A 25,971-nucleotide genomic window follows, 5' to 3' on the forward strand; every position below is an offset into this window, starting at 1 on the left:
GAATTCAAGGTGCATAAAAAACCCATGCCTTTTAACTGTCCCTGTGATGCATAGCTCTGGCACTTGCCCATGCTTTAGCCTGGCTAGAGAATATGCTCCTATTGAAACGCTCTTGCCCCGGCTCTGGCCCTCCTGGCCAGCCGTGTAACAAATGCGCATTGGGATTGGGCCCATACACAGTGTTGCAGCAGGGAGCTGAGGGTTTGGGGGCTCTTAAAGTCAGAGAGAAAAATAAGACAATGAAAGGTTAATCTTTTCAGATAGATGGACTATGCTGTACAGCTTCCCAAATCTGACCATCTCTCTGAGCACCCAGGTGGAGCCATGCAGGTGCTGGGTCTATTGCACAGGGAGCAGGGACACCCACACTATACATCCTGGGTATATACTCACAGGGTCTTCTCAGGGCTAGGGAAAGAAAAGGGTAGGAGACTGCAGATACATAACCATGCTCACCATTGCAGTGGAGAAAAGTCATGTCTGAGAGTTATCAGAGATGCAATGACTGAATGGTTAAGTGCAAAGTGGCTCTGTTGTTGCCCTGAATTCTTAAGGAGGAAAAAACTCTCCCCTGTTGATTTCCTCAGTGTATGTCCTAGTTATGCAGGCTGTGTGCTAGGGGGTCGGGATTTGAGCCAGTGTTTGGCAACTCCAGAAATCAAAGACTTAGCACTTCGACTCATTTGCAAGTACCGTATAATGAGCTTTGAGAATTCCTCTTTAGTCTGCGTTTGCTCTCATAAGGAGTTCTGTAGTCCATGTATATTAGGGCAGCGTAAATGACAGATGAGTCAAAGCCTTTTTCAGTCTCGTTTCTTTTGAACCTGAAGAAGAATTGTCTGACTTGACTGTCTATGCTCTCCTGAAATTAATTAGAGCTTTACTTCCACTATTTCAAGTCTCAGTGAAAGTTTGTTTCCTACTCATCATGACGACAATGAAAAGCTTCTTAAACAGTATTTATCAGCAAGTTCAGAACCTTCTGGTTTCCCCAAAAAATTCAAAGGTGAGAGTTTGAGTTCTTCCCCCCCCCATTTCCAGATTCTAGGAAGGTAACTAGAATTCTGAAGCTAGCAGAAAATTCTGTACAGAACTTGGATTCAGCCTTGTTGAGTGAAGAGAGGACACATCCACTAAGCTAAAGACTACAAAACCAAGCCAGATCATAACTGAAGTATGCTTCAAGGCTCTCTGTGTGAGCCTTCTAACTGCATGGAGTAGAAACTGATATATTTTTGTTCTCATTTGCCTTATTTTGAAAACTTTTTTTTTTAATTTTGAGGTGCCTTTCAGACATTAGTTTTGAAAAGCATCTGATATTGGCCTAAGTCCCATTGAAGTCAGCAGGAGCTTCAAGTCATGAAGTCACCATAAACCAAACTCACCAGACTGACCAGCTGTGATGGAAAAGAAAGCAGAATGGTCCTACTGGGGAATAAGGTGACTCCTTGGGACTCAGAAAAGCTGCTTTGGTAGGAGACTTCTAGTGTGATATCAACACATCACTTCTCCAGTGCTTCAGTTACTCTTGCTCCGTAGAGAGGGTATTTCCTTACCCAGCAGGAAATTATCTGAGATACCTGGCACATAAATGGTCTTATGAACGCTGACTCTTAAAACTGACTAAAGTTACCCTTCTCTCTAGTGTAACTGTGACCGTGGGTCTCTGGAGTGGTAGCAACATTTTCTGGCATTACCTTGAAATCAGAGCTACAAGCGCCAGACTTGAAATCTTAGTAAGGAGCAATGGTGTGACTGTGTGTCTCTGTCCTTAGAGAAAAGTTCTGGCACTGTAGCTGAATCACACCTTGATATTCCTGCAGATGGCAGTGGTACATGTTCTGGGCATGGGACATCTCCAAAAGTTACGCTGTTTGCCTTCTGAAAAATGGTGCAGTTACAGCTCTTGCTGCCGTAAGAAATATTTTCTTGGAGTTCTGCTTTAGGACTTGCAGCAGATCATATGACTGCCTGCCTAACACCAGCCAAAACAGTCCTTCCTGAAGTCCCCTCCAAAAGGAAAATAGAAACTCTGATATGGGCAAGGGCTGTCTGAAAGGTGAAGAGGAGTGAGAACAAAATCTGAGCAAGACATTTGGGCCAGTAAAATCCAGCCTGCTTCTTGCTATGTCATTATTCAGGGTTATCTAACCCTGAATAGTTGGGGAAGTCACACAAACAAGTGTGCCTTCATGTTCAATTTCTTTAACAATTGACAAACTAAAGACAAACACAGGCTATCCAAAGTTGTGCTGGTTGTAATGCTAAATACCAGCAGCTTCCTAGGAGTATTTTGATAAGGGCAGCTAAATAAGGGCAGGGGGGAAATGCAAGGCTGTTGTTACTATCCTATTATATGTGTATGTTTATTTTAATTTTTATATGTATAATTTCTGGGGCAACATTTGGGCTTTAAATTGGACAAACTTTTTTAGATTTGCATTTGTTCACTGGGTGGATCTTCCCAAAGAGAGCCAAGCCCACCGTTAATTAAAGAGCTCGTCAGTCCTGCCTGACAGTTTCAGCTTTTGGCGACAGCAGCAGGAATTAATATTGTCATCTTACCTGCTGTGACTCTGGTTTAAAATGAAATAAATAATTGACTGAAACATGAATTTCTTACAATTAGGAATTAGGCTCTGCTGTTCCAAAATATAGTTGCATACCTGGTCGGTTTTGATTATATACCCCTGACGGTGCTCACTTAGAATGAAATAGATGACCCAATGCTTAAATACTTATTACAAGATCTATTCCTGCAGAAATCTTGCTTTGCAGGGTTGCTGTCTCTCTTGCCTATCATCCTCTTGGCTCCATTATAGTAAGCAGTATAAACTATACTTTCTTCCACATGCCTTTTAAAATGCCTCTTGTTATGAAGGCAGAATCAAGAGGAACACTTGCAGATTATACCGTGAGCTCTGCTGCTGTATAATGAAGGAGGAAAATGGGGAAAGGAAGTATTTGAATCCTGACTTCTTATGGCTGAATGGAAACAGAAAAATGTTGTGGGGGAAAAAACTTTCTAGAGTGGGATCTTGAGCTAAAAGTAAGCCCTTTGCACTATGAAGTGTTCAAACTATAAAGTATAAATGAAGGAGCCTTTTTTTAATTTTTAAAAGGTGCATGGATTTGTATCCTCCCATCTCAAAGGAGACCAAAGTGCCAAATCTGAATGTTTCATTGTAGAATAATGGTAGAAAACTGTTTGTATGTGAACTTGAGATAAAATCACAAGGGAGAGGGCAGGGAGGTGGGGAATGTAGCAAGTCTCTCTAGAGTATATTCTCCTCTATCAAGAAAACAAGATGAGTCCTGAGCAGAGATATTTAATATCTCTTATTAAGAAAAAAAAGGGGCAAATTCCACTCTCTTCATCTGAATCCCCAAAGCTGCACATGACAAAGAACTTTACTCTATTTAGATCTCATCAAAATCTTTTCACTTCTCACCAGGAAAAATGTGATTCTAATCATCAGCAGCCTCTATTAAATTCTGGTTTTGTGCTATCATATTTGTCATTTTACGAGCTGGTGCTCGGTGCAAAAATAGAAATATTAATGCATGCTGATGCTTGTATTGGATCTAGCATACAAAGGAGCAGTTCAAGAGATAGAGGCATCTGGCAGGCTGCCATTTAGAGATGAGAAAATAATAATTCAAATGAGATAAAGTTACAAATACCCTGTATATGGGAGCAGTAAAATTCTTGTCTGCATTAATACCTTGCTATTTCTGGGTTACTCCGAGTCCAGTGTATGTATTTTGAAAAATGTACATGTTCAGTGGAATTAAAAGGTTTGTTTTTTAACCATAGAGTAATTGCCAGAGATGAATCAAGCTCCTCGGTGGTGGGGAGGGACTGAAATAATTTCAGCTGCCTAGGTTTCAGAATTGTCTAGTTACTTTTAGGCTTCCATGTAACTGATGCAAAACATAGATGCTCGGCTGGGGGCAAGGAGGGGAAAGGTTATTAGCAGATCAGTCCTGAATGTGCATTTATTTCTGCTGTCAGCAATTATAGCAGTCATTGCTGCTTGCTGGGGATTTTGTTTCCCTGGGAGAGGAGGCCATCAGAAAAGCAAACCTGCGGCAACTAGTACAGCTTGTCTGCTAAAAAGACAACGCATGATAGTTGTGAGAAATGCTACCTTTATAATGAGCACTTATGTTACTCCTGGAACTTGGCACTTCACTAGCTCTTCTCTGAACACACAAACTTCACAACCAACTATTTACACGTACCTGGACAGCTGGGGAGAAAAATTGTGCTGTTACCCCCTCCCACCCCAGGAAAAAACAAGACTCCAAATATGTTTGTTAGAGGAGGTCAGTATTGCTTGTAAGGTAAAGAGTGTTCCATTAGACAGAAAAAATGCTAAAGTCTGGACTTGAATTTAACCAGCATATATTGCAAGGAGCAAACTTTAAGAGAATTAAAAATTCTTACTGAGACTGCAGCTAATTCAGAAGCAAGGCAAGAATAATGTAATTTGCTCCTTTGAGTGACAATACAGATCGCCTAACCTTTGGTTTTATAGTCTCTTCTCCCAGTATCAAATCTAATGTACCTACCAACTTAAGTATTCACAAATGCACTACCTCCTGTTTATTAAGCTGCACTAGTGCTTAGCACAGCCTCCCTAAACTGAGCCCCTCGAGCAGTGCTGCAGCCAGGTGAATGACGCTTGTGCAGCGCAGACGGTGTGTCAGCAGCTGCAGTGGAAAAAGCTGTAAAAGCTGGCAGGGATGGGTTCCACAGCTGAAGACTTGTTTACCTTGAGCATCACCCACCTAAGCTCACTTCAGTGGAAACAACAGTGAGCTTTTTTCAGCCTATGCAAAATCCTGGCGCGTATGCAAATGCCAAGTGTCACTCTTTCTGCAGATACACGGTGGCTCGGCTCACACCGCACAGCGCTGCTGTTCCAGTGCAGGGTGACGGAGCATCTGCCCCAGCTCCGGGCAGTTGGGCCACGCTCTGCCCGTGTCTGAGTTGTCCTTCCGCTCCACGGTGGTGGCTGAGAAGGAGGTGAAGAAAAGATGGGGAAACCAAGCAAGAACTACAGATAGGAGGAAAGACAAAAGAAAGGATGGGAGGTGTGTGTAAAGCTGGGAGAGGACTACAAGTGTTGGTGTCATGCCATAATCAGCATTATAGATCTTAATTTAGGGCAAACATGCCTTCCTGGTGCCATACAACTCCTTCCTCTATCAACTGTGAAATGTTCCTAGAACAACATAAAGTTCTCTTGTGGAAGAGATGCCCATTTAGAGTTTTCATCAGAAATACATATTTGTTTAAAAATATGATCAAATTGTTGGTTCAAAGTAAGTTGCATCAGCATATCCAGGGTGCTATGATTCCTGTGTCATTCATATGATGAAGCTATCCGGAGAGAACCTCATCTATGACTTGTTTCTGCTTCACTGCAGAGCTAATACCCTCCAGGTTCAGTAACTTGTTATGACTAATAACTTGTTGGAAATACTGAAAACGGCTGGGGGGGGGGGGGAGGGAAGAGGAAGAGAATCAAAGGAGACAATTTTCCAAAGCAGAGCTTCTGCAGAACCAAGGAGGTGTTTTCTGAAAGTTTGCTTTGATCCTGTTTCTAGTGAAAAATACTGTGTAAAAGTAAAGCCACCGTGTGGCTTACATGATACAAAAAAAAAAAATAAATCTTTAAAGAGATTGACTCCTCATTCTCCTATTTATCTGAACAGAAATACTTGTACTTGACTTTGTTCTCTCTGAAAAAATCTTAGAAATTAAGATGGACATCTATTGATGTCTTTTTGCTTCTACAATAAGAAATGTTGTTCACTAGATAACATTTCTTTAATGCAGTGTATTGCCTTATTGATATTATGATGATGAAGCATGTCCTTTGGTAGGTCAGTGAAGCTCAGTTGCATTTACTGTATGAAAAAGTGAAACTATTGTGGTAAATGAGAGCCATTAAGTTGTTTTTAATCTATGAACAATATTTGCCTCAAGAACTTTCTTTCATGTGTGTAGATTTGCTGTGGATAGGAGTAGGAGGTGCTTTTTAGCTGTTGTCAATATATTGCTTAAATTGCTCTTTTCTTTCTCTGTAATTTCCTTTTTGTGGGTCTGGGAATTCTTGGTCTGGTTTTCTAAGGAAACAAGGCTTATGCAATCATGTGATTTGGATGTGGTCATGCATCTGTCTGTCCTGCTGTGGCAGCTTTTTAACCCACTAGCAAATTGTAACGGAATTGGAGAGCAGCAGCAGTCTCCAAGCAATTTATATTCTTATAAATTCATGAAAATCAAGAGCCCGTCACAGAGGGCAGAGAGAGCCTTTAAGAGTGCCCCTAACAAGGGAAAGCCCCTGCCTCTACTGAGGACTCAGCTCTTACAAGACACAAGAGATTCCACACAAGAGGAGCTATGTTAGGAGTATCCCAAATCCAGGAAAAACTTCACTTGAAATTCACACCCAGTTTGCTACCAGTGAACTCAGGTCCCAGATAAAATCCATAGCAAACCAGGCTCCATTAGCTCCTCTGCTCACAGAACTATTTGTTTTGTGTATGTGACCTTGGCCAAGGGGAAGATAGATACAAATGCTGCCTGTGCATTACTAATACCCCGTGTATGTAGAAATGTCTGGATTAGGCGTGAAGAAATAATCATAAAAATGCTGCATTTTATGATTCATTAAGCTTTCAGTTGACACTTCGTGACATAACAAATAGAAGTGCACAAAAAGCATTTCTAGGGCCCTTTATTAATTGCTCTGTTTCTGGGAAATCTGTTTGGAAAGTGGCCCGTTAGTGCCTCCTTCTCCCCTCCCTTGCAACGGCATGCAGCTTTTTCACCTCTAATGAAGTTTAATCAACACCAAAAAAAGTGGTAGGCGTTCCAGGTCACAGGCATTGTGGTGACTCAAACATTTTTAAGTGAGTGCTTTTGACAAACCAGAATGCACTTTGCAAACCTTCCCTTGTTGTTCTTGGATGAACAAAGGTAGAAATATGGACTCCTTGCTGCACTCTGTGCATTGGTTTTGTCTTGATGGGGGTAATTTGTTGTTTCATTTTTGCGTAAACAAAACTGTGAATTAAATCATCCTTTTGGCACGTTATTGCTGTTTGAATTCTCATTCTGTTGTTCAGCACTTCAATAGTTCTGAAGAAAATTAACCACAGTGATCCACCAGTTATTTTATGTTGAGCTACTGGATTTTATTTTCCCAAGATGTTAAATGTATTTTCATGACGCAAGTCACAGAAAAGATGATATTTCTCATAAAACATTGTTTAATGTCTTGCAGTGTTATAGTTGCAGAGCTGATAGTTGTGCAGAGCTGATGTCTTGCAGAGCTGATAGTTGTGAAGTTTTCCTATTATTTTCTATACACAAAATTAGTGTTTCTACTATTACTTCCTTGTTGAGGAAAAGTCTTAAAAGGGAAAACCGAGAACATATTCAGTTTTATATTTATAATATTTTATACCTGAAACAAAACTGCTGTTCTCATCTGCTGCTGTAAGAAAGCTTGCACACAGAAAACATTTCCCTTTCATGTTGCTCACCTCCCAGTTACAGTACTGATAAGAAGATTCAGCTAGCAGTCACTTGGGTTCTTCTGGTTTTCTTTAGCAGCTGGTGACACTTTAAAGATCTGTCACCTATCTCTTGCTTCACTTAAATCTTTCGGCATGGATGAAAGTTCCATGAGACTGTTTTTTGTTCTGTATATAGTTACTTCGTGTTCACTAAGGACTGGAGATACCACAACTTGCATCCCTCCAACAATACCGGCAGTGCGCCAGAGGTAAATGGAGGTAAACCACTGAAGCAGGCCATGTTTCAGAGGTGCACTATTAGCTTTGCTACCAGCTGCAGGTCACAATCAGGATTCAACGGCAAGTTACAATCTGAAGGCTTCTTGACTGTGGTGCAATAGGATTACTTCAGCAGCGTTGTATTATTTCCACCCCTCCATGAGGACAGCTCTCTATTTTTTGCTATTAGGGAAACCATGCTTCCTGGAAAGATGTCTATATGAAAACGATATAGTATATGCTGTTGGGAAACAGATTTGCATCTGACTGGCTTATTCTTAGAAGATTAGAGACTAAACACATACAAAAGTATTTCTTCAAATGTCATTTCTTGTGTTTAATGTACAACTTGAAAAGGAAGGCTCTGCAAAGACCTGCCTTCAAAGATGCTTAAGAACTTTCACAGGAATTGAATACAGGCAGGGAATGATGCCTGACCCCCAAATGCTCTTGTAAAGCTAAGTACTATGTGTAAAAAGATGCTCTTGGCCTCTGTAGCTCTTTACCTTCTGTTCTGTTTACAAGAATGTCTCCTGGCTGGCTCAGAAGAGATGGCTGCCAATGAGAATATTAGTGCACCAGGAAGGAGAACCACCGGAAAGACCCAATATATTCTCCTGCAATTCCAGGGATGCTCTTTAAGCAGGGAGAGGGGCCTGCATTCTGCAGCCTTCTGCATAGTCTGCTGGGAAAGCAGCCATCCTGTGACAGACAGAAAAAAACTATGAAGGCCTTTTAAGAGTAAGGGATAGGAATAGGTTTGCACTGCCATCTTCAGCCCCAGGAAAAAATGGAGCTCTTTGTAGTAGGCAGAGCATGTGGCTGTATGGGGTATTCCACAGTCTGCTTACAGCAGCCAGGGCAGAAACTCTGGCTGCTGTAAGGGGCATGCCAAAGATCCTCATAGGAAAGGTGCTTCTGCTCCTCTTCATACCACACTGAACCACTCACCAGTCACACAAGAAGAGATGGGGGGGATTTCCTCCATGCAGCCACTATGGGTGCTACAGAAGGAAAACATATAAACCCTCCAAGGTATGGCAGGACAACAGAAATACAGGAGGAAAGTAACTGACAGTGAAGTAAGACCTGTGTTGGGGACAGAGAAATCGGAAAAAATGGAGCTGCTTAGAGTCCTAAAAGGGAAAGTGAACAAAGAGAGCAGAGGGAGAGGCTGGGAAGACAGAAGGAGATTTGGGACAACATATCTCCAAGTCTGCATTTGGAGTTTGAAAAATTGGTTGTGGTTTTCCCCTCTAATACAAACACCTCTTTTCTTAATGCAGCAACACAGCTTCACTAGTGGTCAGAAGATACACAGTCCAGTAATGAAGTGCTTAAACAACATTTAAGATTTTCCATTAGGTAGAAACACATAGCCACCAGAGAAATGTATCATTATTATTGATTTCAATTGCTGTGGTTTTTTGCATCTTCAAAAATCTTTTAGTGACTTCTTGGAGAACATGGAGCATGAAGTACCCTGTTGCGGTTAGTGGGATATTTGCACTATTAACCCCTCCTGTTGCAATATCTGGAACAAACTTCTTTCTTAGGAGTTTACAAAGGACTCTACTGGAAATCCAAAAGTGTCTTAAATACAGTAATACTGCTTTACATAAAACCACGCATGTCTGGAAATCTAACTGCAGAATGAACCATCACATTACTGTAAAGCTGAATAGCTTTAAATACAAAATGCTGAATTTCCAAAAGCTGCTATCAGTAGCCTTTTTGTTTTATGCTCTATTAAACTGGTGTGCAACAGGCTGTCACTGAATGTGTTCCACATTTTGCTGAATGAAGAATGAATGCAAGGCAGCTAAGGTACCTTTCCTGCAGAGAGTAAAGATGAACAAATCAGGAGCTGCTGCAGGGATTGAAAAGGAGAGATGTGGGCTACCAGCAGCGTGTGCTGCAGTGATGCTTATTTGGGGATTGTGGGAGAAGGAAGCAAGATGCTGGAGCTTACTGAAATTGCCAGAGCTATTATATAAGCCATTTAAAAAACCAAAAACAACAACAAAACCCCCAACTCCTAAGCTGCTAGCTATGCAGACTACACTGCTAATAGGGAAAAAAAAAAGTCCTCATTTGGTGTCTCTCTTGCAACTGGCAAAAGTTTGATAGTGGATGGATGTTCTCAGAAGACAAATCATCAGTAATAGCTACTAGGAGTTACTATCAGCCTCAAGAGTCTGGCTAAGCATAAAGCATGTATGAACTGCATCACCTAATCACACTAGTCATGAAGCCTTTAGCTGAATATCATGTGGGACTCGCATCAACTCTGTTGGATACAGGAATATGACCTCTCTTGCTAACAACCCAGCACCCTTCACACCCCTAGGTCTACTTACCTAGGAACTCTGTGGTAAAAGCTGTTGAGGAAAGATGGGTGAAATTTTCTGAAAAGAAAGACGGCATTAAAGTAGGCATGCTATTGGGAGGGATTAAACTTGGGATGATGAAATGTGCCTAAACTATGTTCTGGAGACAGAAGTCTTCTATCTACCAGACAGGCTTAGCATAGCTAATGCCAGTGTAAGTGTATCCTGTCACATCAGCATGCCTCTTTCTTCACTTTGCCGAGTGAGGCAGCTATGATACCGCAGCAAGGACACACCTGGCTTCAGTTGTCTCTCTTAAGTGGTTCTGCAGTCCAAACAATTTCCTGAGTCAAAATGATAATAAAGAGAAGATCAGTACTTGTTTTTTGTAAGAAAGAAGTTGTATTTTGCATTCAAAGTCCTCCAGGTTCTCTTAGTCCCTCGGTGTGGGGCAGTGGGGGCCGCATTGGCGGTGTCCGTACATCACTGAAGGGCTCATCCAGGCAGAGAAGAGGGGCTCCATCTAATGGTTTAAGAACTCCTGTTCCAAATGAAAAAACGAGAAAGGGGCCTCAGGCCAGCCTTGCTCAGGTTTCTGAGGTTCTGGAGATATTGAAACATCAAATGATAAGCAGCCAGATTTCAGTAAATACTACTACTGGTCAGAGTGTGCTCTCATTTAGACAACCATCCTATTTCATTATTTATTTCACCAAATACTGTCACTCATTTTTGAGCCTGGCACTTGACAATTGAAAGAATTCATCTCAAATAGAAACTAAAATTTGGTTGTATCATACAAAATTTTCATTTTGAATGAGAGTCCAGTTAGGGATGTCTGAGCTTTGAAACCTGAAGTCCAAAGTACTGCAGTCACAGCAAAATTAAATTTTCTCACCTCCATCTGTAAAAGCAAATCTTAAAATATCAGTGAAATTGTTTGAAACTGAAAATATCAACATTCAAAGATCTCTGTCTTTGGATATTTGTTTAAAAATGCTGATTTTATTGTGAGTATTTCTGCCTATGCATAGAGTTGATGAAGCTTTACCTGTATGTCAGTTACTAAACCAGGTCTGACCAGCTTATTTTGTGTGATCACAACAACAGGATTATGAAAATTATTTAGTTCCGAGCAGGAAATAAAACCAGTCAGGAACAAGATATTTCCCTTCTCACTTCTAATGTACGAGGGCTTTTTTAATAGGTTTCAAAGGTATTTGATAGCTTCTCTTCTATTGTAGGAAAATGCATAGACATAAGACACTGTTTTAAAGGAAGAAAGCCTTCTCAAAACCTGGATTTATACTTAACTGGTGCCCTTTCTCCTTGCCTTTCCAAAATGCCTCCTTGAATTACAGCATCGCAATAGGGGTATAAGACTGTAAATGAGGATATCATCCTAGGTAGACAGAACCTACCTGCTTCTCACTGTGCAGTTCACCAGATGGTTTGTGCATCCATGTTTTTATTTACTCTTCCACCAATGTCTGTATCTGAGCAATTATGAAGGCTTCTCTTTCCCTCTGGTTGGTCTGCATGAGTCTCTATAATGCACTTAATTAGTATGTTTAAAATTAGTGACTTCTATCAGTAACTAAGGATATGTGGGGCTGGACAGAATGTAGCAGAGAAAATATAAACTAAACACAGAGGGAGGAAGAAGGAAATTGCAGTAATTACACAGTCATCCAGCCTGGCAAGATGTTTAGCATCACTGGCAGATTTCATTCACATGATCTTATGGGCAACCAGATGGAAAAAGTGGCATTGATTGGTTTGTTTTTTTTTTTTTTTTTGACTTCCCCTTCTAGAGTTTGTGAATGAAATCCCCTAACAGCATGACAAAGCCTGCCACTGACTCTGTACCTGCAGCTAGCTCTCTGGCAGGCAGAGGAGCTGCCAGTGCAGCTGAGAACTTAAATTATACAGGCACCTGACATGCATCCTCTTTCTCTCTACTGCTCTTCTTTTTCCAGTCTTTGTTTCCTCACTCTCTGCTGCTCTTTCTCATTTCATCTCTCCAACTATGAATCTGTCTTTATCGAACGTGCTATACACCAGCGAAGAAGTAACACCTTAAATTCAAAATTAAAATTAACTCCACAGCAGTGCATATGGATCCTGAATTTGGCAGGAATTTAGATGCGATCTTGAAATTTCCATTACATAAAACTTGGGGGTGTAAAGTTTTTCCCTTTTACCAATTCATCTTGTAGATTCTTCCTGTTTACAGTTTCAGCTGTGTGAAAATAGATTCAATGTTAAGTTTAGATGTCCACCTGCTTCCATTGATTTGTCACTAAGGATGTCTGTAACTTTGGTTGCTTAAAGCTCTTCCTCAAAACTTTGAATTTCAATTAAAAAAAAATATTTTTATCATAAGGTTACCGAAAATGTAGTTTGAGTTTTTAACCAGTATCATAACAAAGTGTTTGGTTAGTATTAAGAGAACTTCTGAAGGCTAGATCTAACTGGAGTTCAGCTGGGTGTTTCAAGAAAATAAGACCTACAGTCCCACAGTTTGTCTATCTGTTGGCTTCCCTTTCATAACGATGTTTGAATTTACTGACAAGTTCCAGCTATAGCTGAGAGATAGAGAGACTTTGAGAACACAAAGCTCCTGGAAGCTTCATGAAAACCAGCAACTGGTCAGAGGAGAACAACCCAGATTAATGCCACCCCAATGAATGGCAGCTAGTCCCTGACGTGTGCTTAGCTCCAAGGCGGAGAGCTGTAACGGATGCAGAAGGGCAGTGAGTGGTGCTTTCTTTGCTGTGGTGGGGAAGGGAAACAGGCATCTGGGGAGCACTGGGAAAAGGGGCGGCAATAGTCTACAGGACAAAAATGGGTAGGGAACAGGCGGCCACAGTTCTGCTGGTCAGAAAACAACTTGTTGGCTTACAAAGAAAGTAATTAATATTTAAAAACAGCAGGAAGGGAGTATATAATGAGAGAAGTACTTTTACATGGCCTCCCTCCCCTGGTCTTTACAGACTAATTATCCAGAGGCAAGAGATGGTTGTCTCAGGCACACTCCTCTAGCAAGAAACTTCTTTTCATTAATCTGATGGACAGAATGTTTCTGCAATTCTGTGGTCTCTCTGACTACCCTACAGGCAATTGCCTATATGCAGTTTTTTGAGGAATGTCGGGGTGTCCCCATTGTTCCCCAGCAGCCATACTTATGCCAGCTTTTCATATGCAAAGTTGAAAATTAATTGAAAGGACAGGATATTTAAGGCTTTCTGTGAAGTATTCAATATAGCAGTCCAAGGTGTTGACGTGTCTGCCTTGAACAGATAAAAGCCACCTGTGATAACTTTCACTGCCTACCATGAAGCTGTAGCCCAGCTGCCAAGACAGAGACAGCTCTGCCTAAGCAGAGTGAAGTCTGGAAAAATGACAATTAAACACGTGACTAAAACATTTTCAGTTTGCTATAAACTCATATGTGAATAGCAGAACCCAAAAATAAAGACATCATGCACATCGTTAAATAAAATGAGCTAAAAATAAATAATGCTCAATATACCACTATGGAACTATGCAGTACCTGGTTTTTAATATGACAAATCAAGTTATGAAAGCAGTGTATGTTTTCTGCATGGATTTACAGCTCTAGATTCTTCATGTTTTAACGACTGAAAATTTTCGCATAGTGGAGGAATTTTTATGCATTTGATAAAGCAAAATATCCTGGTAACCATTCTGATTAGAAGTATAGAGAGCAGTCTGTCAAATTCTCCTTCCTTATCTCCTGGTTGAAAATCTTTTCTATGTTTGCCAAGAAAATATACTAGTACACTACCGCCTGATAAGTAAATCTTTCACGGACTCATTTTCAAAATATATATATTGACTAATAATAATTTAAGCTCTCAATAGTAACTGTTTGGACTGCTCACATATGTTTTTGTAATAGTTTTAAAAATCACTCAGGATTAAAAACTGCTGGATCCCTGCTGTCTGGGAGGAAGTTTATACAGAATATTACTATGTTCCAAGTGATGGTGCCATCAGGTACATGCAGAAGGAATTAAAAAAAGGTATAAAATATGTTCATGCCATGGGGCAGAAAAAATACAGTTTTATACTGTGCATTTTAGTTTGTCCTAAAAAATAGATATTTTTTTAATACAGTATTGTGTGTACTGTGTCATCCTAAGTATTCGCTAGGGAACAGGTTGAGCCTTAATAATTAGAAAAGCTCCTTCTCATATAGGAACTTTTCAATCCATCTGTGCTCTATCCTGTGGGAAGAGTTCTTAGCGGCTGCTTCTTTTTAAAGAAATTCAAGGAAATCTCTGATCTGTGGGATGGATTTGCCACACAGATCTTTCTTTCTCCTTTTCTCCTTGTACCGTTGCATCCCGTCATAAAGGAAATCTCCAGTATCCATAGCTCTAGTTATCTACATGGAGACCTCAACTGCTCCATCCTAAATATATAAACTCCTTCCAACTTGCTTTTTTCAACAAGGTCCACAGGCTAGACTGAAAATAAATACTGCATAAGCAGAACTGTTTTTTCTCTCTACCTTTAAAAAAATCTTTATTCCTACATTCTAGCTGACATACAAATCAAACTTAAAAATATATTTGCCCTTTTAGTACTAACATGTTCAGATGCCCCAGTGAGGACCGTGACAAAACATACCAGATGAAACACTTGTGACCTTAAGGGTTTTGAATTCTAATTTGGAAATTGGTGTAATACATGAACTTGACTGGTTGTAATATATCTTACTGTTCGTGTTGCCAGCAGACCCACTGCAGGTGTTTTAGTAGAAACTCTACAAATTTAAAAAACTGATTTCTAGGGCTCTTAACACACACACACAAAAAAAAGTCTAGTCCTACTTTCTTTCACTTCAACATTGGCTCAAATCAACATCATCAAAAGAAAATAAAGACTCAATGCAGGAAATATTTTTATTTAGGATAATAAAAAAACATTTACGTGGTCAGGTATGCACATGATCTGAATTTAGGTACCTAGCTTCACCTCGTCCTCCTGAGCAGCTACTTCTCTCAATACACTTGTGAGCCGTTTTGCACACCACAGGCTACAGAAGGGAAGTGCAGGAGATCAGTTATGTCCCCATCTGTAAATGAAGAGAAAAAGTGTTCCTGGAGACTTTGCTCTGCCATATTCCTCTCCTTCATTCATTCCATTCAGCAGTGTAAAAGTGACTGTCTAGTGTGGTCTCTGGGCTGCTAAAGAATTGACTCCATTCAGTAATTATGCATAATGGTTCTAAATAGGGAGTTAGGAGTGGTGATGCTCTCTTTTCAAATGGAAGTAGTCATGGAGTGCCCTAGAACTCTCCTAAACAAGATAGCTTAGTAGTCAAATTCTGGATGAAAAGGAGAGAGGGATTCATCACTCACTCTGGCAAGAAGTCCTAGCTCATAAGAAAGCTGCATAATTAATGCTAGAAATTTTAAAGCCATGAATTGCAATTCCTATGTAAGCTTTGGAAATGGAAAAATGTACCCTGGCAATATTCCTGAGGAGGTAGGGAGGGCACCCACTGAGACTTACATATATTAAGTCAGAAATTGAGAGCCAGGGATCTGAAAGATAAACGTATACCAAAAGGTTATGGCTTGTCCTTCAGTAGAAATTATGTGGGCTTATTTGACAGGCAGAATCTGCTAATGACTTGTAAGTTAACTTACAACCCTAAATGTAGCAACTGCTGAGAACCAAGTTAAACACTTTGATTTTGCTTATTTTTAGTTTTAAAAAATATTTCCCAACCACATATTTTACAGTTGAGAACCTTCATGCCAGTTCTCCAAAGATGCATCATCAGCAGAGGAGATCCAGATGTGGCTGTTGCTCTAATCACAATTAACTGGCAGCTTATAAAAGCCATCATCTTGAGGAAACACCTACATGTTAAAAAGCTTGGGATCAAGAAGAGAGCCCCAGGGAGCAGTTGAAGGCTCCTCACTCTACTAGAAATAAAATCAGCAGAGGAAGTGAAAGAAATATAATTAGAAAACTGAGTCCTGAACTAGACAAACCCTTTTCTGCTGTATGCAAAGTCTATGGCGAAGCTGTAAAGGCTATTTACACTAAAATTCCAGTATCATCTAAGATATAAAATAAAACTGGAATCTGTAGCTGAGGTTCTCACAGCCACTTAATGGATTTAAACCGTTATGTCTTACATTGCAACAAATAGAGCAAGTGGTGCCAACTCTTGTACTTTGATTATCAGTCACTTGCTATTTGGTGCCTCCTAGAAGCCAAGCAAAGATGTGAGAAGGTAAGCTTTCATCTAAATTTACAATTATGTATTTTATATATGTACTTATATTTTAATCGGTGGCCCTCTTGGCTGTGAAGAAAACCGTGAAAGGGGAAAACCATATCCATCATTTAGGTAGACAGAGAACATTTGGTGAGATAACCTGATATTAATACCGAATTGTGTTTTGTACTGGTTTTATTGTATGCCTTCCTAGCTGTCTTAGTAAAGAAAGCTAATCTGCTCTGAGCTCTCTCTTGCCATGTCTAGACCATCATCGGTAGCCACATTTTCTACTTGTAACAATACCTTGAATATCTTTAACTTCTGGTATGGTTTCTTCTGTGACTCCAGTGTAGGCATCAGTCATTCCTTGTTGACAGTCCCCCCTCTAGGTGTTACAGTTTGGTACTATCAGGCCTCTCAGAAACAGGGGAGCTCTCAGAAGTTTTAATGCAGGATTTGTTTTCCAGTAAAACCACTGAGTGCTCAAGTACCTTCATGTACAGGAAGGACTGGGAAGGAATTTGTTATTTTTCTGCCCTTTTTTCAGATAAACAAAGACCCCAGTGAGAACCATTGTCTCTCTCTGGAACTGTTCTTTCATGATCCAGAATTTCTCTATTTTCTGCAAATGAAAGCTTATACTCAGATTTACTTACCACCACCCCCACCCCCAACCTTTAAGGATAGGACCCAGGTAAAACAATTCAGAGATGTCTGAGTTTTCAGTGAGCCTGATGCAATAGCTTAAAGTATAGACAGCCCAGTTTATTTTCAGTGAAGTTTCTTTTAATCTCTAAAAATATCCTGCACATTGTGTGACCCCCATTGAGTATACACTCAAAGGAGCTGAATGCACTGCTCTGATATCACAAATCTGGCTGATTACCACAAATCCAATTATAACCAACAGCTGACCTGAGAGTCAAGATGAACACTAGTCTGACCAGCAAAGCCTCAGAATATCCACTTACTGACAGTGCAGACTGATGTCTAAATAAATGTGATGCTGCGTCCTGGTCAGATGATGCTAAAGCATCTTAAACTCAGGTATCCTGGTAAGTGGTCCCAGGGAGGCTTGAAGTGGCTAAAAGGGAAAAACATGTAAGTAAGTAAGCAGAAGAGAACTCTTCCCTAGATAATGGGTTTTTTTAATGCAATGCTACTTGGAAAGCATCATGGATAGATTAAAGTGAACCTTTCAAAGCCACTCTCCTGCTTTCCATCTAAGAATAAAGTTGAACTTGTGAAAGGTGCTAACTTGCAGGTGAATACTCAGCTATAAGTTAGCATCAGCAGTCCTGACCGCTGGCCAGCTGCTCTGCTGGCTTGCAGGTAAACGGTTCTAGGAAGGGGCCTTATTCCAAACTTCATGCAAGAGGCAACATGAAGCAGGTTACAGGGAATATTGATTCTGTTACCAGCATGAGGAAGTTGAGTGCTTTACTATTAAATCTCCAGAAAACTTGATTGAGAAGCTTACTCATCTAAAAATTAGTCAGGGAAATTCCTGTGGTGCATACTGAGAGTGCAAATTGGGGATTCCTATTGCAAAGAGCTCTCGTAGCATATATTTTGATACTATATTTATTGCCATTGTTGACTGTGGGATGAGAGTAAAAGGAACAGTGAGGAGCTGCTTAATTAGAATTAATGAATACATGAGTAATGTCATACAATCGTGTTATGTTCTCATTAATTCTTTAGTTAACATTATTTCTTCTACTGGAAATTACCAAGTATAAGATATGAGTCACAATCAGCACAGCAGAAATAAACTAAGGAGAAAATACCCATTGCTGCACTGGCCTTTTGCCTACACAAACAGGAACAATATGGTATTTTTGTGCAGCAGTTGTTCACAGAACAGTAAACCTTGCTGTGCTTGAAAATGCACACTCCGCACCTGATACGCTGGGCCCGCGTACCACCCAACCTTTGGAGTTCTCCTGATCCGATGTGCCAAGTGCATGAGAAGAAAGGGTCATTTTCCTCATTGACTGGTAATGGTGTGCTCTTGTCACGAACTGACCCCCCCAAGACAGGGACGCACCTCCCGGGGGAAGGGCGGGAAAGGGTCAGCGGCGCTCCCCGGCCGCTCCTGTTACGGGGGGGGGGCGGTCCTGGGGTGGGAGCCGGAGAGCAAATCCATCTCCCTGGTAGAGAAACGCAGCCACATAAACAACAAAGAGAGCACCCCAGAGCCGAGGTCCTTCCATCCCATCCGTTACCACGGACAGAAGCGGTGGCACTAACGCCTTCTCCCTACTAAGGACGTGCACAGACACAGCGTCCCGCCGGCCCCGGGCCCTCAGTGCGCGGCCGCGGGAGAAACCCCCGGTTACATAACGCCTCCAGGGGAAGCGCAGGAGAGCGGAGCTGCGGCCACCACGGCAGACAACTCCGCCGGTCTCCACCCTCCGTCGGGGGGGGGGCGGATAACGCTCTTTCGGACACTCTGGCCCCTAAGCCGAGCTTCCCGAAACTAACCCGCCGCTCCCACAGGCTCCCTGCCACCGGCCTCCGCCGGGAGGTGAGGGCAGAGAGCGGGCAGCGGCTTGGCGCCAGCCTCGCCGCCTCAATGGGCATGCGCGTCCGCGGGCGCGCATGCGCCTCCCGGGCCCCCGCCAGAGCGCCGAGCATGCGCAGAGGCGGCGGCCGGCTAGCGTCTGAGGGAGGGCGGTTGGCGGCGGCGGCCGCTGGCGGAGCTCGTGGGGTGGCGGGCGAGCGGGCGGTGGCGCGCCCGGTGCTCCGCTGCGGCGCAGCCAAGCGGCGGCTCCAGCAGCGGCCGAGCGGCGCCGGGGGCCGCCGCGCGGCCGGGCCGGCAGCGCCCGAGCCAGGCTGTGCCCCAGTTTGTGTCCAATCAGAGAGTGAAGTGCGTGCACCGAGCGGGGCGGCAATGCGTAAACAAGCCCCGGGAAACTCCTCCGCCCCCCGCTCTCCCTTCCGCGCCGCTCCCGCCGGCTCCCCGCGCCGCCCCGCAGCCTCCCCCGCCGCCCGCCAACAACTCCGGCGAGGCGCGCGCTCCCGCCGCCCAACCGCCTCAACCGCCCTCCCCTCCCCCCGCCCGCCCGCCCGCCCAGCCGGCGCCGCCCGCGCTGCCACACGCACCCCACTCCCGCACACGCCCGCGGGTGCCCGTGGCCTCTCGAGGGGGAAGGTAAGGGGCCCGCCGAGCCGGCCGGCGGCAGGGGCGGGCGGGGGCAGCAGGGCAGGCGGGCGGCGGCGGGGTGTGGATGCGTGCGGGGGGGGATCATGTGTCATAACAAGTTGTTGAACGTGACATTGCTCTTGAACTGCGCTGCGGCGGCGGCGGGGAGCGGTGCCGTGAGGGGCAGGGGCCGCCGAGTAACTTTCTCCTCAAATTTGCCGCTAAGGAGGGAGCCGGCTGCGGCGCGGGCAGGGCGGCGGTGCTGGCTGCCGGCGGGGACGGCGGAATGCGCTCGGGAGAGGCTGATGCCGTTCGCGATGCTTGTAGCTTCCTGAGGGGGACGGCGCGCAGCGCGGCTGGGTGACGAGCGCTTCGCGTCTGGCTGCTGCGGGAGCCGTTTCCACCCCTGCGAGGATTTTTCTAGCAAGGCGCCTGGGCGGCTAGTTAGCGAGGAGTAGGTTCTGGTCCAAAGCATCTGTTCCTGCGGGTAATTATCCCCGGCTAACGCTCCGTGGCAGTTTGCCTCGCTTCCGTCGCGATTAGCTTGGCTTATTATATAAGATGTCACCGGGGGAGGAGAGGCAGAAGTCCTCTGTGTGGCGGGGGGACGCGCCGGTCCGCCGTGCCTTCCCCGCACCAGGTACCGGAGCAGAGGGAGCGGCGCTGGCCCGGAGCGGGCGGCCGGGCAGGGCGGGGAGCTCACCTCGCAGCCCGCCGGTGAAATACGGCAGCTCGTTTTACACGTGGGTTGGGTGTGTTTCCCAAACCTTGCCTTTGAGCAGAAACATAACCTGTTCTGGTTCCTCTCCGCATGTTTGATTTCTTCTTTTCTCTCTCTCAGAAAAATAAAAATTTGAGCATAACAAAGTTTAAGAACTTGATTTTTGCTTCCTTTATGTGCCTGTTTAGTATGTTAACATGATCTGGAGACGATTGAATGAATCATCAGTTCCATGGAATAAAAGCGAGTGAATCATCTCGCACACACACAGACACACACACACAAAAAACTGTGAAGGAGCATAGTTGTAACTGTAGATAGTGAAAGATTAGTGTCAGTTTCTGGTATGCAATGGGATGTAAGAAGCATAGACAGTGCTCAGAAACCCACCAGGTTTCCTGGGGCTAGTTTGTGAACTGTGAAAGTTTTGCAACACTCGATTGCAGTTTTTCTGGCTTGGTTGAATGGTAACCTCCTTCTGTATCAACTTGCTACCCTTTACTTTAGCCAAATTCTCAAAAGGGGGATGTTAATGGTAAGATATAAGTAACTGTGTTATTCAAAGTGTATTCATTTAAAATAAAATTTAAACACCCCCCCTCAAATGGTATCGCATTATGTCCATACCCTGAAGCCAGAGACAGATCCCAGATGCTTTTAATTTGGGATTTGTTTTGCTTAGTTTTGTTAAGCAAAAATAGTTAGTCTCTGTTAGAGTAAAAATATATAAATACATATTTGGAAAACAAATTAAGCTAGTTTATTTAATAAACACGTTAGAGTTGTAGTTAGATAGGCTTCTGTTCCTGATCCTCTTGCCTGTTGCTGTTTGAAATAGGATTGAGGCTGGGTCCTATATATGTTTTTTCTTTCAACTCTGACTTGGTTCCAAAGTGGAATTTCCATCCTCCACGATTTCTTGACATGTCTATCTCTCCCTGTACAGAGGCAGAACTATGAATTTTACAAGATTCCTCTTTTTTTCTCAGCATACCTGCCACTGTTGAGAAATGAAGTCACTGTTTACAACAGGGAAGTAGTGCTTTACACATAGAAGCACTTGGTTTTACAGTATAAATGTATGTGAAGATCTTTGTTTGTCTTACCGGTAAACCATTCTGTCTCCTTTGGCATCAGGTATCCTTTATCTTGCTGCCCGTGTTTTGTACCTCTAGTCATTCTCCAAACAGGAATGGAGGAATAAATCAGTCATGGAAGGGGTTGGTTTGGGTATTTGTTACTGTTGGGGAGAAAGAGCATCTTACCATTTTTGTTTGTCTAGAACTGAGTGCAGTGGCACTTCAAAAACAATTTTATAGCATTAATTACAGGATTGGAGCAGCTAAGTGTGGGAAAACTATTACTTCAGGGTTCATTGTGCGGCTTTTAACACCTCACTATCAGAAGATGCTGGAGTTAACTGACTTAAGACTGCATGCAACTGTGAACACACTGTAATAGAGATTCTCTTAAGTTAGGTATATTGGGGGGTCACGTTAACAAACAGGAAAAAATACTATTTTATTTGTGCATTTAAATCAACAGTCAAACAGCATTAATCCTCTTTAATTTCCTTACAAAGAAGATGGAAACGTACAGTGTGTATGGCATTCTGTGCGCCCAGACCTCAGCTGAAAGCAGTAAAACAAATAATACTGAAAGTGGACTCACCTGCTCGGCCATTTTCCCCTGCTCTATATGTGCTCTAGGCTTCAAAGTAGAAGTGAAAAATTCTAGGTTTCATTTTTAAGCCTGCAGAATGTGCAAAATAAAGTGAGATAAAATGGATTGGTTTAAGGTTGCTTCTATGCAGCTCCATTTTTAGGATTGATAAGCAGATTACTGTAGGATGCACAGCAGAACTTTGAGAACAGCAGAGGTCAATGCAGATAAAAGTGGAGTGTCTGAACTTTGTATCTTGTGTTTTGCTATGTTGGGATACATAGGCTTTGTTCTTAGCATGATAAATTTATGAATATATATCAAATCTTACACTGCCTTTTATCAAAAAGAAAAAAAAAGAGATGAAGTTATAATGTTTATTTGAAATGAATAGTACTTTGCTCAAAAAATAGTTCAAGTTATCACCTGCTTTGCAGATTCGGTGCTCTGAAAGACTGGTGCCAACAGCACCTGCATATGTCCTTCCAGCTATCTCAACTGGAAACTAATGGTTAACATCCCAATGGGAAAGAAAAAAAAAAATATTCTTTTTGCACTTTTTGCTCTAAAGACCCTTTCTAGACAGATGCAGCAGTCCCAAGCAAAGTTTTGAACTATTCCTGTAGAAAGACATACTGCTGCTGTTGAAAAAGAGAATCCTTTCTTCAACTATTGAAAACTTTGCACCAAGTGCAGATTGGCCTGAGGGTTGTTTGCTCCCCAAATCTGAAGTTAAAAACATTTGTTGCAGTTGTCTGGGAAGAAGTTTAATTTCTATTAGTAATAGAAATAGTCTCTATTTCTCAAATATTAAGAAAATAGTTAGGAAAAGTTGATACTATACCAAGTTGTATCGCTTTGTATAGTCGAGTTGTAGCTAATCTGTTCTTGAATGTTGGCAGATAGTGCCTTAGACATTCCCTAGAATGAAACTTATTTCCCTGATTATTGTATTTTTCTCTTTACATTTTCCCAGTAAATGTAGTTCCATGAAAAGTAACAGCTTGACAGACTTTGAGGCTGAAGGCCATAATGAGCAGAGCAGGTGTGGCAGTGGCAGCAAGCTCCGCCATGCTATGACAAGACTGTGTATATCTAGCTGCATGTGTGCATGTGGGAAATATCAGTGTTACTGTCTCTATCTTAATTATTGCTTGTAAAATAAAAATTGTCCACTGCCAAGTGTAGGACACTTCTGGAATGAAAGATATATAGTGTTACTTGAGCACTATGGTCTCAACAGCTGTCACTATTAGTTCTTGCATGTGAAACAAATAATTTTGACTGGTTACCTAAAGCTGAAACCATTTATCCCATTATTAATAGTTGAATTCATGCATGTCTCAGCAGTTTTCCTAACATCTGGCCAAACTGTTCATTTGCTACTGTGCATTGTCACTTCTTTCCTGTTATGGAATAATTTTCTTCCTTTGTTTGTTATTGTTTGGTATGTGTTTTGAGGTTTGGCTGAAATGAAAAAAAAAAAATAGCCTGCTAATTTGCCATAATAATCTTATTTTCATAAAAGACCTAACTAGGAAAAGACGAGAGGACTTACTTTCTCAGAAGAGGTTAAAGATGAGAGTAAAAGTCCTTGGGAGGATCTTCACTTCCTTAAGATACTGTTATATTACTGACCAATGCAAAGAGGGAGGCACCAGGCTTCAAGTTGTTGCAGCCTGTTATGGTTCAAGAACTGTTTTCTCACGTTGAATCTTCACTGGCAGTTGTTTGCACTAGTTGTTTTAAAGAGTGTACCACATGGGCATTGAGCAATGACTGCTGAAGCACCAGGTATCCACACTGCAAATGGGGTGCCTTTGGTGACCCCTTGTGCACAGCTTCAGTACTGGTTCTTCCACAAGGAGGAAAACCACTTTGTAGTCGTACCACTTCTACTCAAAGCAAATTCTTATCAAAAAGAACCCTTCCTACACACTAAACCACTAATGGAGATGTACCAAGAAATAGTGTTGGGACCTAAGTGGTGAAGCTGTGTTTTTTTCCTGATTCATGAGTATGATTCATTCTGTGCGTATTATTGATGGCAGTGTTACAAAATTATTTTCTGACAAAGATACATTGTTTCTGGCAACTTTCTGGCAGTTATCTGCCTCGTCAGAAAAATCTATGGCTCTGTGCTTATGGATAGCAGACAGCTCGATCAGTGAGTGCGATCTGATACCAGCAGGGAGGACCGTAGTTTATAATTGTTGTAGAATTGCTTGCATCCAGTTTATTATTTCCATCTTCCAAACTCCCCCCTGCACACTTGTTTAGTTCACCTGTTACAGCTTAGTTTTTGTGTTATGAGCTCTTGGGGAACACTTTGTCATTCATTCTGTATTTGTAAAATTTGCAGCACTTCAGTATCCTGGCTGATTTGGCTTCCGGTCTCTATGGAAATAAGTAATAAATAATAGCTTTCATTTTAGATGTTTTTGCCTGAATCTTTACTGTGTTTCTATCCCAGTGCAAAGGAAAACCAAAACAATTCTTCTGCAGTTTTAATAGAACATTTGTCCAAAGACCAACACTGTAAGTAAAATATGACTCCAAATAGATAACAGTACGAATGAAAAAGAATAACAAATCTAAATTCACATTTTTGTGACTCATGTGAAGCTCCAGTGGGGGAGACCGTGAATACCACCAAGAGCAAAATTAAGACCTAAGAAAAATGAGACTTCAGTTTTGTTTTAACATAGTTCAGCAGGAAAAATCTCACAGGAATTCTCAAATGTGATCAACTTCTGTAAGGGACAGACTGGTTGTAATTTTCATAGTATCTTCTGGTCCTTCTTAAAAAAAATAAATTATTTGTGATTTTCTTGTGTAGCCAAAACACCCTGTGGTACCCTGAGTAGAGGTTTGTTCTCTTGTGGACTTGGAATCGCATCGTTCTTTTTGTACATGAGCTATCCTGGTTCCCTTCACAGAGGTGTGGAGTTAGAGACTGCTTACACTGATTATAGACAGATGAAATTGCTACAATTGACTTCTTCCATGAGGAACCAAATGCTGTGGTTATAACTTGATGACAGAGAGGCAATTTATCTTCACCTTGTAATTACAAGGGTGATTTCACATTGGCACTGTATCAGAGTATAGGAAATATATGGATTTTCAATGTAGTGTTGCAAGGTACATTTATATTAATTTCTTTTTGCAGTGGTCTTTAAAAGTATTAATGTTCATGGATTACTTTTTCAGGACTGATATAATTGTTCTGTAGCAGTTTCAGTCAGTACTAATGAATTCCATTTTACCGAACAAAACAAGAAAATACCCAACTTAGTTTGCAACAACTGTGAACTAGTAGTTGTATGATCATATAGATGATTTTATGACTTTTTATGAGGCAGTAATATGTATTTCCCAGTGGCTGCAGCTGACAAACTAATTTGCAGAAGTAGAATACCCGCGATTTCTCTTTAGAACTATAAAATAGGACATTTTAATATGCTTTAACATTTACATTATTTAAAAGAGTTTCTACCATCATATAGGAAATCAAAGTATTTGAATATGTATTCATACAGATAATGTGGATGTATGAGAACACACTTGGATCAATTCTTATGTTTTCATCTGCGTATAGACATTTCATTTTTGGCTTTGGTTGGTTTAAAATGGGGATAATTTATGTAAATGAGAGGGTTTTTTAAAAAAATCCTAATATAAGACAAGAACATAGGATGTAACGTGTATTCTGCCCCAGTTGTTTTGTAGCTTTCACTGAGCATCCTAACCCATGAAAAAGTTCATGTTAGGGAACAGTCTCAATTTCCAGTCTTGGCATCCTCCTAATCGCTGCATTTTTCATAGTCTGTGAATTTGTGATGCAGAAGGGAAGTACCTGCAGATTGAAATTACTGGTATGGTCATAATTCCTGTTTTAGCTTCATCAGTACAGTGATAGCGCTTACTGGCCTTGATCAATAGCAGGGCTTGATTCATAAAAGCAGCTCTCCAAGACTTAACACTGAGTCTCCTTAGCAGTTGATGACGTAATAATACAACGTAA

General features: G+C 41.9%; 1 protein-coding gene and 1 long non-coding RNA gene across 7 annotated transcripts in view; one reads left to right on the plus strand and one right to left on the minus strand.

The window, feature by feature from the left end:
• PCGF5 (polycomb group ring finger 5) overlaps nt 1-25,971 on the plus strand; it is a 125,065-nt gene that overhangs the window by 31,369 nt on the left and 67,725 nt on the right. Inside the window, exons 1-2 of one of the 5 annotated variants that reach the window (XM_072869279.1) lie at nt 19,083-19,570; nt 19,788-20,048. The exons of 1 other annotated variant lie outside the window; for it this stretch is intronic. The gene's annotated coding sequence lies outside the window, so the exon portion shown is untranslated. Of the gene's footprint in view, nt 1-19,078; nt 19,571-19,787; nt 20,049-25,971 lie in introns of those variants that run through there. 3 more of the 5 variants (XM_072869283.1, XM_072869277.1, XM_072869282.1) reach the window with 3 other exon arrangements.
• On the minus strand, nt 15,116-19,791 carry LOC140655178 (uncharacterized). 2 transcript variants are annotated; one of them, XR_012043699.1, is made up of 3 exons: nt 19,522-19,791; nt 17,385-17,497; nt 15,116-15,252 (listed from the first exon to the last, which is right to left on the minus strand). It is a non-coding gene; the product is annotated as an uncharacterized lncRNA (long non-coding RNA). The 2 variants fall into 2 exon arrangements; XR_012043700.1 differs by lacking the exon at nt 19,522-19,791 and adding an exon at nt 18,317-18,783.

The sequence above is a fragment of the Ciconia boyciana genome, chromosome 8 (genome assembly GCF_034638445.1).
Source record: "Ciconia boyciana chromosome 8, ASM3463844v1, whole genome shotgun sequence".
NCBI lineage: Eukaryota > Metazoa > Chordata > Aves > Ciconiiformes > Ciconiidae > Ciconia > Ciconia boyciana.